General features: G+C 41.6%; 1 long non-coding RNA gene across 16 annotated transcripts in view; it reads right to left on the bottom strand.

Annotated features, from left to right (window-relative positions):
* Positions 1 to 13,160, bottom strand: part of LOC116243418 (uncharacterized) — a 326,478-nt gene that overhangs the window by 310,963 nt on the left and 2,355 nt on the right. For 3 of the 16 annotated variants that reach the window (XR_016469845.1, XR_016469839.1, XR_016469846.1), the window contains exon 2: positions 289 to 371. The exons of the other annotated variants lie outside the window; for them this stretch is intronic. This is a non-coding gene — a long non-coding RNA (uncharacterized LOC116243418). The remainder of the gene's footprint in view (positions 1 to 288; positions 372 to 13,160) is intronic. 16 annotated transcript variants of the gene reach the window in all.

Below are 13,160 nucleotides of genomic sequence, written 5' to 3'. Positions count from 1 at the left end.
ACAACACAGAAGGGTTGTGAGGCTTAATTAATTTTTAAACGCTTCAAGGTCCTCAGCTGCATAACGGCAATCTTTATTAATTAAGTTCTATTTATTGGCTATCACATCCCTCACTTATGTAAATACCAATTATTATCTTTATAGCAGCTCTACACATTTTTTAATCCTTTAATTTTTTGTCACGTTGTAATCCAAAGACTAACATTTCTGATCTTCCAGAACTGGCTGATGGGGGAAGAGGGACAATGGCACATCGGAACTCTGCATAAAGGGGCCACATTTGCTCACCCACTGTAGTCCTTTTCCTCTGGCAGAGGTACACAGGAAGGCCACCATTTCAGAAGTGTGGTAAACTGAAATTCATCTGGAATCTGTGCAGAGCAAACAAGTTGGTATGGCTGTGTTTAGGAATTAAGTATTTTTTTCTCCCCTCTTCCAATTCATAATCCGCTACACAGGCTCATTTTGCCATTTGCTCCTCACAAACAATAAATAGGATATCACCAGTCTGTTTAAACACTGCAGTTCTTCCCAAAACAATAAGCCTCATTAACATACCGATTAGCGCTGCTTAATGTCCTTTAAAATCAGGTTTAAAACACGGTCTTTCTAATGCAAAGCTCAAAAATAGCTGTTATGCATGATCTGGCCATTGCACTGGTGGAGGCAATGTAAGAAAACACACAGGCTCCTACCCAGCTTCTTCCACAAGTCCCCCATTTAAGCCACAGTCACAGCCCCATAGGAACACAGTCAGGATTTTACCCACTAAGTTTAAAATGAAGCAGCACGTAGAGCAGCCTTCTGGGATTCAGGGTCTTAGTCAGAAATGCAAGTACACGAAGCTTGATTCCACCTTAATATAAGTAAAAACGAAATGACACATTCAGTATTAGCAGGGAGGGAGGAAGGGAGAAGGAAGGAAATTAGTCAATGAAACATCATGGGAAAAAATAGATGGCGTTCTATTTTTGGATATACATTCAGTTCTTTGGGGAAGCAGGAGAAAAAATGCACAAATGGCTTTCATTCTGACAGTTGTAGGTGACTGCAGAAGTAATATTCTTTATGCAATAAAATGAAGCAGCTGTTGTCTATCAAAAAAGGAGTGAGCATTGTCTTGCGCAGTAACACCTGATCTATTATTAATCCCTAGTTCAGAATAGACTTTAAATGTATTGACAACTTCAAACAGAAAATGATGATGTAAAGGCTCTTTTAAACTCCAGGGGAAATCCAGAACTATGGGTAAAGCTACCATTAAGGAGGAAAAAATGAAAAAAACCACTAAATTATGTTTCTTTACAACTGCCCTAAATTAGTTCTCATTAGTTACTATTATATGTGTCAGTATAAACAAATTGTTGGGTCCTTAATGAGCTCAACTCTGCCAAACATCTGAGAAGCCTGTTTGGAAAGGGATACCCCAACTTGGGAGCATTTGGAAGTAACTCTCAAATCAGCTAAGTCAAAAAGATAACTCACTTGAAAATGATATAATTACTTTCAGTTTGTTTAAAGCCAAGGAAAAGTTGACACAATGATAAAAAGGGGAGTGGGGGAGGGCAAGAGAAGGAGGGAGGAAAAAAAGGAGTTACTTTATACTGCTTGAAATTGGGCTGTTCTGAGGCCGAGGACCTGAGCTTATTTGAAGAAAGATTATCTTGACAAATTGGATAAACATTTTGTGCATGACAGGACGCTGATGGAGAGTCTGTTCTGCAAGCACACCTGGGGGATAGTTTGCTCAGTGTGTGACCAAGGTGTTCGGCTAACCCCAGTCCTCCCAGGGCGCTTTGTTTACCGTGTGACAGGTACAGGCAGATCCCAAGTCAGGCGCTGGTTCCTGTAGACCTTCCAAGAAGCATTTTGCTCCCTCCCCCTTGGGACGGATACTTCTTGGCTAGACCGGGCCACAAAAGGCTTCTCCAGACTTCAGCAAATAGTTTGTGTTTAAGGAAACCCACAGGCTGGCGTGCCCCAGGCCAACAAATGAAAAATGCACATGAAGCATCTCATCTCCAACCCTAATCTGTCAGCATTCACTGGAAGGAACCACTCTAATACCCTGAGAGAACCCAGTGCTGAAAGAGAAAACCACCTACAACCAAACTACTACTTAGTAGGGTAACAAACCTTGCCTGTGTAAGTTCTTCACCTTCGTGCATCAGAAAATGGAGTTACAAAACAAAGTAAGGTTTTGCTTTGCCTTCACTTTCATGTCAGACACTGAAGACCAAGCAGGCTGATAGCCAGCACGCACATTTTTTTCTCTTCAAATCTGTTCAAATAGAATTGGTTTGATCAGGAACTAGACCTACAGCTTTTAATTGCTTTCAATTTCTCTGGTGTTGTTGAAGTCATCCAGCTCTCAAGCCCCCCAGTGTTCTGGAAAGCACCTCAAAACCCTCCCTGGTTTTTGGGAGGGTTTCCCACCAGAAGAGCTTTTGGTCATTTCCTACCTCCAAAGCATTGAGCAGAGCTAGGAGGTCAGAAATGGAAGAGATGAATATTCCTTGGGCAAAGGAATGATCAGTCTGGGATTCAATTCACCTCAGGGTGGTATGAGGCAATCTCCTGAGGAGGTCAGTAGGCAACTGGTCACCACTGAGATGGGACACCTAATATTTGGGTAGTATACATTCCCCTCCAATTTAACCATCCGCAGTGACCTGAATCAAGCACACCAGCACCCTCCCTCCTAGAAACGAGATCAGCACTGAATTTAAAGAATTGGGGGAAAAAATGAAGAATTAAAAAAGAACACCATACAAGAAGAAAACTGAATCAGACAGCAAGATGTACTGCATGCTCAACATGGAGAGCAAGGGATGCAAATGTGCAGGTACGATGTCGAACAGTTACATCATTCCAAACTCTGCCCTTGCCAAATCTGTTCCATGTCCAGGGATAGTTTACTTCCTCTACCAATCTTATTCATAGAAAACTATAAGGGAAGATTAGAGTTAGGTATCCAAAAGGAACAACTTGGATTTGCACCTCAGCCACCAGCCATAGGGGGTAACTGATTTAAATGGGACTGGCCTTCTAGTAGTGCTCCTACCACAGAGGCAGCGAGACACTGGTGACTTGCCATGTAGTACAGGAAAGTCAACGCTGCCCACTGGCCCAAGGCAGGACCAGAGCTGTTCGTGGTATTTATCATTGCCAGTTTCTAAAGCAATTGTCAGCCACTGCTACCGCTCTGCAGTAAATTATTCTTCTTCCTTTCTGACTAGTAGTGATGAGCAAACAAAATAAAGGCAGAGCAGCTCCACAGTAAGGCTGCGTCACCTAACACAGATTTGATTTAAAAGCCACAGAAGCTGCAAGGAAACACTGCCAAATACACAGAAGTGTTTGAGAGTATTCTTAACTGGGGTAAGGAGGAACCTTCACTGATTTTTTTCTCTCAAACTTGTCAAACCTAACCTTGCAAAACAGCTGTGTTCAAAAAGAGGAAAGTAGTAAAAAGTGCAGCAAAATTACAGATTTTTGTTTGGGCAATTTACATTCCTACATCTGCTCAGGCAGTACACCCCAAAACCAGCATGCATTTCTCTTGCAATTTAAGACAATAACCCATAAAAGTATCAGATAGTGCTCCTTGTGCAAGATAAAAATGAGTGGATAGAGATAAATAATCTCCATCCAGAAAGAGAACCGTGAACCTTTGTAAGTAGGTTTGGACCCAGCAAGCAAAAACTGTCATTGTAAAGTGATCAGAAAACAGAGTTGAATGATAGGAAACAAATATTTTCCAGGATGTAACAGCCTAAAGAACACTACCACAAAGCTGATGAGCTCCTCAAAGTATCTATGCATCTCCAGCTTGCCCCAAGGCATATCTAGCTGATGAGAAATGTTCCTGTGATGCAATCCTAGCAGCTTCTATTTCATTAGTTGAGCATGTTGTCAATATCCTGACAGGTGGGATTTTTCTTTTCAGGTTGACTGAAACAGTTAGGACACTATTTCATTTCAATTCATACAGTTATTAATAAAAAGCAATTTTCCTTATTTGCCCATGATACTATACTGCACACACAAAAAGAACAATGGTTGTCAAAACCAGAGTTGGCCAAGCAGGAACATTCCAACATTTAAACACATGTGATGATGTGAACCATTGTGCTCAACCATGAGCGCTCTGCAGCCAGAGCATTTCTGTTTACAGGAAGAAATCCAAGCTGCAGAGGAAACGACGACTTTGCAGTCTTACAGAAACTGTCAGGCATAGCTGAGAAAAATATATAAAAAAACAACGAGGAAAAACCACGCAAAATCATTCTGAAGATAAAAGTGACTTGAATCTTCACACAGAATTCCCATCCCACTCCCCTTCTGCAGTATCCTGACAAAACTTCCAACAGTAATTTAAATAAAACCAAAGACATCTTAATCTCTGGAATAGTTTTCCCCTTCCCTTCCAAGCGATCCCCATCTTTCTGATAAATACACATTTGTGCTCAATAGAAGCTTAACTTGGACCACAGTAACTCGTGGCCCTGAACACCAATTAGATGGGCTTGAGCATAATGGGACCATCCATCAGCACAACCTACGAGACTCCAAGGAAACAGTTATATTTTCAAAACTAGGTCTTACTTCTCAGAAATAGATCTTACCTGGTTCCTAAAAATAGGGCAAAGAACGATGCCAGCAGGATGTCTGCAAACAAGCTCTCTCCATATATTCCAAGTGCAAAGATCAATGAAGTCACAGCATCCTAGTTTATTTTCAAAGTTTTAAAACTATATTTTTAAAGCCTATGTGGGACTGCTGACTCCATTTAGTTAGTCAATCAATTAAAAAAGAAAAACGATACACAACCTTCCAATTCTTCTGCTGCCTGCTCCAGCTCAAGTTAGCTTGACAGTGTGTATTTACACCTGCACATCACCCCTATGTAATTTAGAACACAACCTGTACCAACCCTGTCACAAGAAGGTTCATTTCTGTTCCATATTTTTTCCAAATACTTTGTGATTGTAATCTTAAACACAACATTCACGGCTTCAGTTGCTAACCTCTCTCCTTTTACTCTGTGGGTGTATCATCCCAGAATATCTATCCAAAGCCAAAGACAACCCATCCTTTACAGCAGAAGGAGCCCAAGCCCCATTAGCCGGGTAAGCAGACACTTTTTGCACAGAATATAGGGAAAGCATTGTTTCATTTCTGAACAGGCCAGAGCCTGCATTGCACAGAGGAAAGTTCTGAAGTGACGCAGATTTAGAGGAAGAGTCCAAAAGAGAGCAAGGGGCAGCACAGCTTCTGCCAGCAGGATAAGCCCTTCCTCCTCTGACCAGGAGATGCCTTCTGCAGAAGCAAAACTCTCTCATGGTGATCACCAATGACAACACTGTGCTGGCTGGTGAGACAGACAATAGGGGGACACCTGGGAAAGCATCAGCTCTGAGTACAAAAAGAGACTCCTGCTCTTGTGACCAAGGACATGAATATGCAGGTATTTACTTTCACAGCGCTGCTTCATGTTCTGATATTTTGCAACTAAAACTACATAAACAGTCTGTAAACCACTCTGTAATCTTGGTAACAAAAGCCTACTGTGAGTCAATGCTAAAACAGAGTCCAAGCAGAAATATTACAATTTCCTGGTGCCTTTAAAAAGCCAAATGCCCTCATCTGATAAAAAGCTACACGTATCCTCAAGCAAGTAGCTCATTTTAGTTTATTCCCATGTATGGGACAAGATGCTTTGTATATCGTCTCTGCAAAGCAAATGCTTGTTTGTGTCAGGTCATGTTCTCATTGGAGTGCTGGATTAGTGCACGAGTAGGATGGGCAACTTGGTGCCCTAAGCAACATCTCCCCCATCATTTTGAGATTAACAGAACTATTAGGCACACTATAAAGATAATTTTGTAATGATAGAAGTGAATTCATTCTGCATAATTTGCAGACAGCGTGGATATTAAGCTATAAGTAGACAATACTTTTATAATAGGAAGCAGAAACACTGAAACTCCAATTTAAGCCAGAAAACCTGGAACCAAGAACAATAGTCTTTTTTTTTTTTTTTCAAACCAATGTTTGCCATAGGGAAGCTTCTTTAACGCCTCCAAATACATCTCTCCAATAAGCACTGAGATGTCCTTTGAGACACTTCACTAATAGTTATCAAAGCCAATGAGAATCTTTCACTCTCGTTGTCAGAGGGGCCATTTATTTCTGTTATGGAGCCGAGTTCTATACCCAAGGCCATTTCATTTCTTGGGGGGGGGGAGGGGGGAAAGAAGGGGGATGAACTCCTCAGTATCAACCTACTGCCCTCCAGACCCTGTTCTGGCACTACTGTTCAGCCCCCAACAGAAGCTCTAATAAGTTCTAATAAGAGGCTCACTGAAAAACAAAACTATCTTGCTATAACACTATGTGAAATATTGACCCATGAAGCGTGCTTCATCGATACACATCAGTCCCCTCCACACAGAAGACAACAGGGGGCCTGGAGGTGCTGAGGAGAGGTATTGAAGCCAGCTTCCAAACTTCACATTGATAAATCCTAAGAATATCACACAGCCACCCGCACACATGTAAGTTCACATCTGTATGCCCTATGGAGGACTTGCAAGAAGCTGAGGAAGGCTTTAAGTGCAGGTGAGCAAGCCCTCTCCTCATCCATCCACACTAGAATTTCAGATCCCTCTCACTCTTCTATGCCGACCAGGAAGAGCCTCAACACGATCATGAGGTCCACCTCAAAGTCCTTCTTTGATCTTGAAAAACCACAAGGAACTATACTGCTTACCTTATTTCATCACTTCCATCTATGCATTTATATACATATGCACACACTCTGCTGAGCGTCAACTCAGCTAAACCCAGTCGCTAAAACTTACCGTGTATCAAGAGTGGCAACTATGGTAGGGGAGCAAAGATAGAACAAGGTATTAAAAAAAGGATAGGCATTTCTCATTCACTAGCACATTTGACACTGCCTGCTTGAAGCTGCAAACCAAGCTTTACCCAAAGAAGTCCAGGGGCCAATACAGACACAGCTCTCAGCTTGCTTTGCTTAGATCCCAATACCACAGACCCTTCTTTCTGCAAGCACTCAACTCTCACCTCCACAGGACAACATAAATAAGTGTCAGAATAGTCACGTGCTGTTCTCATTAACAACAAAGACAACAGGCAATATAGTAAGTTCACTTATATATTTAGTGCATGCGTACCCAAATGTCAACAAAGCACTTTAAGACACATTGAACTCCTTTCCTTTTCACCAAAACTTAATTTCAATATTTAACTTCAAGCAGCATTAAAAAGTTTGCTAAAGAAGAATAAGTAATTTAAGCTACATGTGGGGGGGCACTGGTGAATTAACGCCATAAGGCTGAAATCTCTGAGACTGACAGAAACTGGGCTTTGTTGTGTTTTCCTCCAAACCCCCAGATTAAGTTCCCTTCAGATAAAAAACACCTAAATGAAGTATAACATTTGCCAACAGAACCCACTTTCAGATTATTTTGTTTTTCTTTTGCATAAGCCTGCGACTTCCACATAATCCGCAAGCAAATAGCTCTATTCTGTAGATTAGAAATTATAAAGGACCATGTAATCAGCTGACAAAAGAACTGAAAACAACCCCAGAGGAAACGCAGAGCTGCAGGCTCACAATGTGCCGCTCTGTCAGCCGCCCACTCCTGCACCAGATCCTCCTGACGTTTCTTGTGTCACGACTGGACTTTATGAATGGGACCGTAGGATGTTTGCTGGTGAATAATCAGCAAGGGAAGGGGCATGGCATCACAGACAAGGGGTCTGCTTCTGTCTGCTGACCAGATCCAAGTAATTCGTTCGCTGCTTTCTCCTGCCACCAACTATGAATCACAGCTCAGCGTTGTGTTAGAGGCTGATTTGTTGCTCATTTCTGAACAATGACGCTTAAGAAATTAAGCTATTGTAACCTCAGACAAACTGCTCGTGCTTTGGTGGCTTTATTTAGTTCACATGTATCTAAATGTTTAGGTCCTTACGCAGTGTCATCAACACTTCTACCACCAGCTCTGACTCACAGTTCAACACCTGTCTGTTTATTGTTCAGTCCTCAGAACACATAAGCATTTCTCCTCCCTCTGTTTTTAATATCTATATAATCAGAAAACGTTTTTACTTTGCCCATTCGCCTCACATGCACCCAACTACTGATATTTCTATTGCAAGTGAAGCTGAAATCCAAACCAATCCCATTGTAAGCAAAACTTCCCCTAATCTGATGGCAAATAACGAGCATTTCTCCAGCCATTCCTCCTCTGACTTATCAGTCAGGCTGATGGATGTTTAGCACTTACCTTAATGCAGATTTTTGCTTTAGCTAACATTTGTAGAAGCAGAATCAATTACAAACTGGAGATTATAGGGCTGATGAGCTTTCACGCTGTTGCAGTTGACCATGCAATTGGGTTTTTAAGTGACAGACACCACAGGACCACCTCAATTGGGCAAAATCCTTCTCACATTTCCACATATCTAACTTCATCTTCATTCAGCACTCATTTCCTACCTTTTGATTTGTTTAATGAGCTGTTTGAGTGCATACATGTACATATGTATGTGCTTTCTCTTCCTTAACGAAAGGATTCCTGCATCGGGGTGCTTTCAGCACATCTGCTGGCACAGCTTCCAAGACAATTGCAACATTGCCTGAGAATGTCCAGATGTGGATGCATTGCCCAAAGGAAGCCTTCAGATATGAGAGGTGATAGAGGGCTGTTGGTCTCCATGAAACAATGCCTAGCAGCTCTCAAAAACGTGCAAGAGATGTTCCCAAATAAAGCTTTTAATCAGTAAGATCCTAAGCTGAAATGCATTGTTACAGGTAATTATTTTAAAATATGCAAATATAACCAACTTTTCTTACTTCAATGGACCATCATTGCCCCCACTCCATCCAGTAATGTATATTTACTAGCAATTATCAGAGCCATGTCTTTACTGGGATTCCCTTCCTGGGAATCAGACAATTAGCAGTCCTTGCTATCTGTATTAGAATCACTGGTGCTTGAAAACAAACAAAAAAAATCAAGCCTCTACCTGATGATCACCAGCAGGGGTGGGAAAGGCCCAGCACTTGACAGAATCAAGCCCAGCAATAAAGGTAATAAGAATTTAACTCGTCCCAAAAGGTCTCAACCATAGAGCAAATGAGTATCTCCAGGGGGAGAAATCCCATTAAAATTTAAGCAGTAGATGGCATATGAAAGTAGGAGTTTTCCAATTAGCTAACTGCCTCTAGCCCAGAGCTAGTCTCAAATATTTTTAAACAGTGATACTCCAATTCACATCTGTCAGCTGGAATATTTACAGCTTTGTAATTATTAAAACTGCCTGATCTCCAGAGCTGCAAGTGGGTTGGGGCACTCTGAGCCCCTTCCATTCCATCAGGGACTGGTTAGCCTCAGAAAGCTGAAGAGCTACAGATCCCATGTTTCTCACAGTTTATATCTTATGCTCGTCTTCTCTCCAACCATAACTACGACTGGGTCGCACCATCTCTTTTCCCCAGTGATTACTTTGCCATTAAAAGCGAGCTGGCATTATCAATCTTTCCTCCTCTTCACCGAGAGACTTCCAGAACCTCTGTGCCCTACAGTCTGCTGCCACAAGCCTTGTGGAAGCTTGAAGCTTCTTACCACTTTGGTTGAAGATCAACAAAAGCATTAAGAGTTGCTGAAAGAAGAGAAAAAGAGATGCAGATACAGTATCTCCACCTGGGCCTTAGCCACAGAGAGCTGTGCTGGAAACCCAACCTCTGCAGCAATGCTGAGGAGAATCATAAACTCATTAAGGTTGCAAGAAACCACTAAAATCACTGGGTCCAATTGTCAGCCCACCAAACTACCATGGCAAAATCATAACTGGCAGTAAAGTCAAGAAAAAAAAAAATACTTGCAATAGATTTTCAGCAGTTCTTTTCATAGCCTATTTTCTCATTGCATCACCAGTTCCAAGATATGCACCTACTGGGGGATCTGGGCTGGCAATGCACCACAGCGGTCAGGACGACCACATGGAGATGGGAGATGCTGAATCTCCTGCGAGTTATATTTGCAGTGAAAAATGTTTACCCTTTGTGCGTTCCTCCCCAGGAACAACACAAATGCGGGCTCGGGTTTTTTTTAAGACATACTTGGATAAGTGCAAACACATCTCTTTTGTAATCAGCCTGGGCTGACCCTGTTTAGCCTGAGGTCAACGACCAGTGGCATCTGACCTGCTGAAGTTAATGCGGCAGAACAATGGGAGAGGGTTGGCAAGGCCTTATCCTATTACCTTTTTGATACCAAATTAATTGTTTTTCTCCTTCTCAATGATTCTCTGACCTTTCAGCTATATGCGTTGCTGGCACAGAGTGATGGATTAAATTTAAGCAAGTACATTTCTCGGCATTGTCTCACAGATTTGGAAGTTATTTATGTTTTCCTTTCAGTACTAAGAGCTTTAAGAATGTGCTTATAATTGCAACCCCATTTGATAGTTAAAGAAGATCCAAAATATTAATTAGTTTGGAAGTATTAGAAGAAAAAAAAAAGAAGTATAGATCACACAACGAAAAACCTCACACTGATAATGAAGAGACAGATATCCCCTATAAACCACAGGTAGGCAATTCTAGATGTCTGATATAGCCTTAATTGGTGACGCTTTGTTAACTGGCAATGCCTCATTAATTGGCAAACCCAAATGCATTACTAGTGGAATAAATTTAATTAGACAGACTAATATTTTCCAGAAGGAGAAAATCCCCACAATATCACCATTGGGTGAGAAGAGCTTGCATGGAATAGCTTCTGATCCTGGACACATCTTCATTTGATTTTTTTTTTTCCTAGTAGTTGGACCACTTCACTGGATGGAATAAACTGAGATGACGCAGTGCAATTAGCACCACATTATAAAATAAAGGTGAAGGAACTCAGTTCAGCTTCCTCTATCCCACCCCTGTTCCATGTATCAGTTGCAGTGATCAAGTCTAGAAATACGAATCTAAAACTCAAGATGTGACATTTGCGTGTAGCTGATGTAAAACATCAAGGCACCGAGGCCAAACGCACGTTCCTCTCTTGGCTCAGTTTGGTGTAGGCACACTGGTCTCCCCTACCTCACACAGCTCACAGCACAGGACCACGTGAGCTCAAATTGTTCACCTTCAGACTCCATCAACTAAAGGAAATAGAATTTTGTAGTTGTCTCAAGACAACACAAAGGCTTTTATTTGATTACATCAGCAGGACCTCAGAATTACAACTTTGGTCCCTCATGCCCCTGAAATACACATTATTAAATCAATAAAACAAATACACATTGTTCTGATTTAAGCAATATTAGAACATAACAACAGGATCAATAGGGAGGGTCACACTCGTGGTACCACTGGGTGATTTCATTTATTCAACATACTTAAATATTCTCTCAATTCATGCTTCAAATACAGATGATTAAGCATACATATTAGCAAGATGAAGAGTAAAGGATTTCCTATGACAGCTCTGCTCAAAAGTGACAAAAAAGACTTAAGGAGAAATTGGGAGAGAGGTAGTAAGAAGCTAATCTTGTTATAACGATTTAGGATTCCAGAAAGAGAGTGTGTGTGTGTGTGTGTGTGTGTGTGTGTGTGTGTGTGTGTGTGAGAGAGAGAGAGAGAGAGAGAGAGAGAGAGAGAGGGGTGGGGTAGAAATCAGTCTAAATGTTCTTCAGCTTTTCCAAAAACACACATATCTACACTTCATCTCCAGTAAGAACAGGCACAGTAGCTTCTGTTTCCAGAACAATATACCAGACTTAGGCCAGAGCAGAACTTTACAGCAATATATTCAGAAATACCAGAACCAAATCAACGTGACATTCGTAACTGATAAGTAAGAGGAGTTTCACGAAGAGGCAAACCATCACCTCATATTTGTCTTTTGGGTCCTGATAATGCACAAGCAGTCAACACAACTGCCAGTCCATGCAAGTCTTCGATATACTTAGGAGTCAGTACGTAATGCTGGTGGAAGGACCAACTTAATCCTCCATAAATAATGACATAAACACCATCACACTGGACTTCGGAAGAAATTCACAGTTGAGATGACTTTCTCATAGTAAGAGCCACTGGGAAAGGCTGTTGTAGCTTAAGCCATTATAAAAAATTTCTGAAGTTAAAAAGCTGGACTAGACTCACCAGCAAATACATGATGCACAAATTAAAAGTAACTACCATATGACTTGACAAATATCCCATAGTATTTTTTTATTTTATTTTAAGAATAAGGAGAAACAAGGAGCTTTTTGGTAAAATTACAGTCAAAAGGATTGGCATCAACATTACCACTGTACCAAGCACATGCTTTCCTGAAGCATCACACAACCCAATATGTAATGACTGACAGCTGTGAATGACAACAGCCCAAAGACAGCCACAAGAGGAGTTACTCCTTCAGGTCTCACACCATGCAGCAGATTTCCATGTGGTTTCTGTTGCAGACCCCAGAAGAGTGGGAATTGACACCAGCACTGCAGGCAACTCATCATTTCCAGGAAGCACACAGAATACATCCTAACATTCACCCTTCTTCCTTTAGCAAGAAGTCTCCCCTTTCAGAAATCAGGGAAGCCACCACAGATCACACTACTTTCCTTATTCACAGTATGAGAAAAAGGGGGGAAAATGAAGTTGCAAAGAAAAGGAAGAGAAAGCTTGTGCTAATTACGGCTCTCCCCAGTGACAGCACTGGGACAAAGAGTTGACCCAGCATCACTCATTGGAGAAGGGAGAAGGCCCAGGAGCTGGGCAGGCTGCACCGGGCTGGGATTGCACACAGTGAGCTCTGTGGGCACTTCCCGTGGCAGAAGGGGTAGCTTTTAGAAAGAGGTCAATATTCTGGTATAAAACAACAAGCAAAGCTAAAGAAAACTGTGCTTGTGTCACCAGATGATCTCTTGATCAGAGAGGAAAAACAACTCTATTGCTCAGTTTGACACCGCCGCTTTCTTCAGATCCTTTTTAAAATACCCATACCTGGTCAACTCTGCTTATGATCATTTCTCCAGTGCAATAAAAATACCACAAAATCTTCTGGTGGAGTTTTGTTTAAATACACAGTTCAGTCATTACCCTCACATGCCACCACCAACCCAGGAGCACC

This window comes from Phasianus colchicus, chromosome 10 (genome assembly GCF_987193195.1).
Source record: "Phasianus colchicus chromosome 10, bPhaCol1.hap1.1, whole genome shotgun sequence".
In the NCBI taxonomy this organism is placed as follows: domain Eukaryota; kingdom Metazoa; phylum Chordata; class Aves; order Galliformes; family Phasianidae; genus Phasianus; species Phasianus colchicus.
The sequence above is the reverse complement of the archived record's forward strand: the minus strand, read 5'-3'. Positions and strand labels throughout refer to the sequence as shown.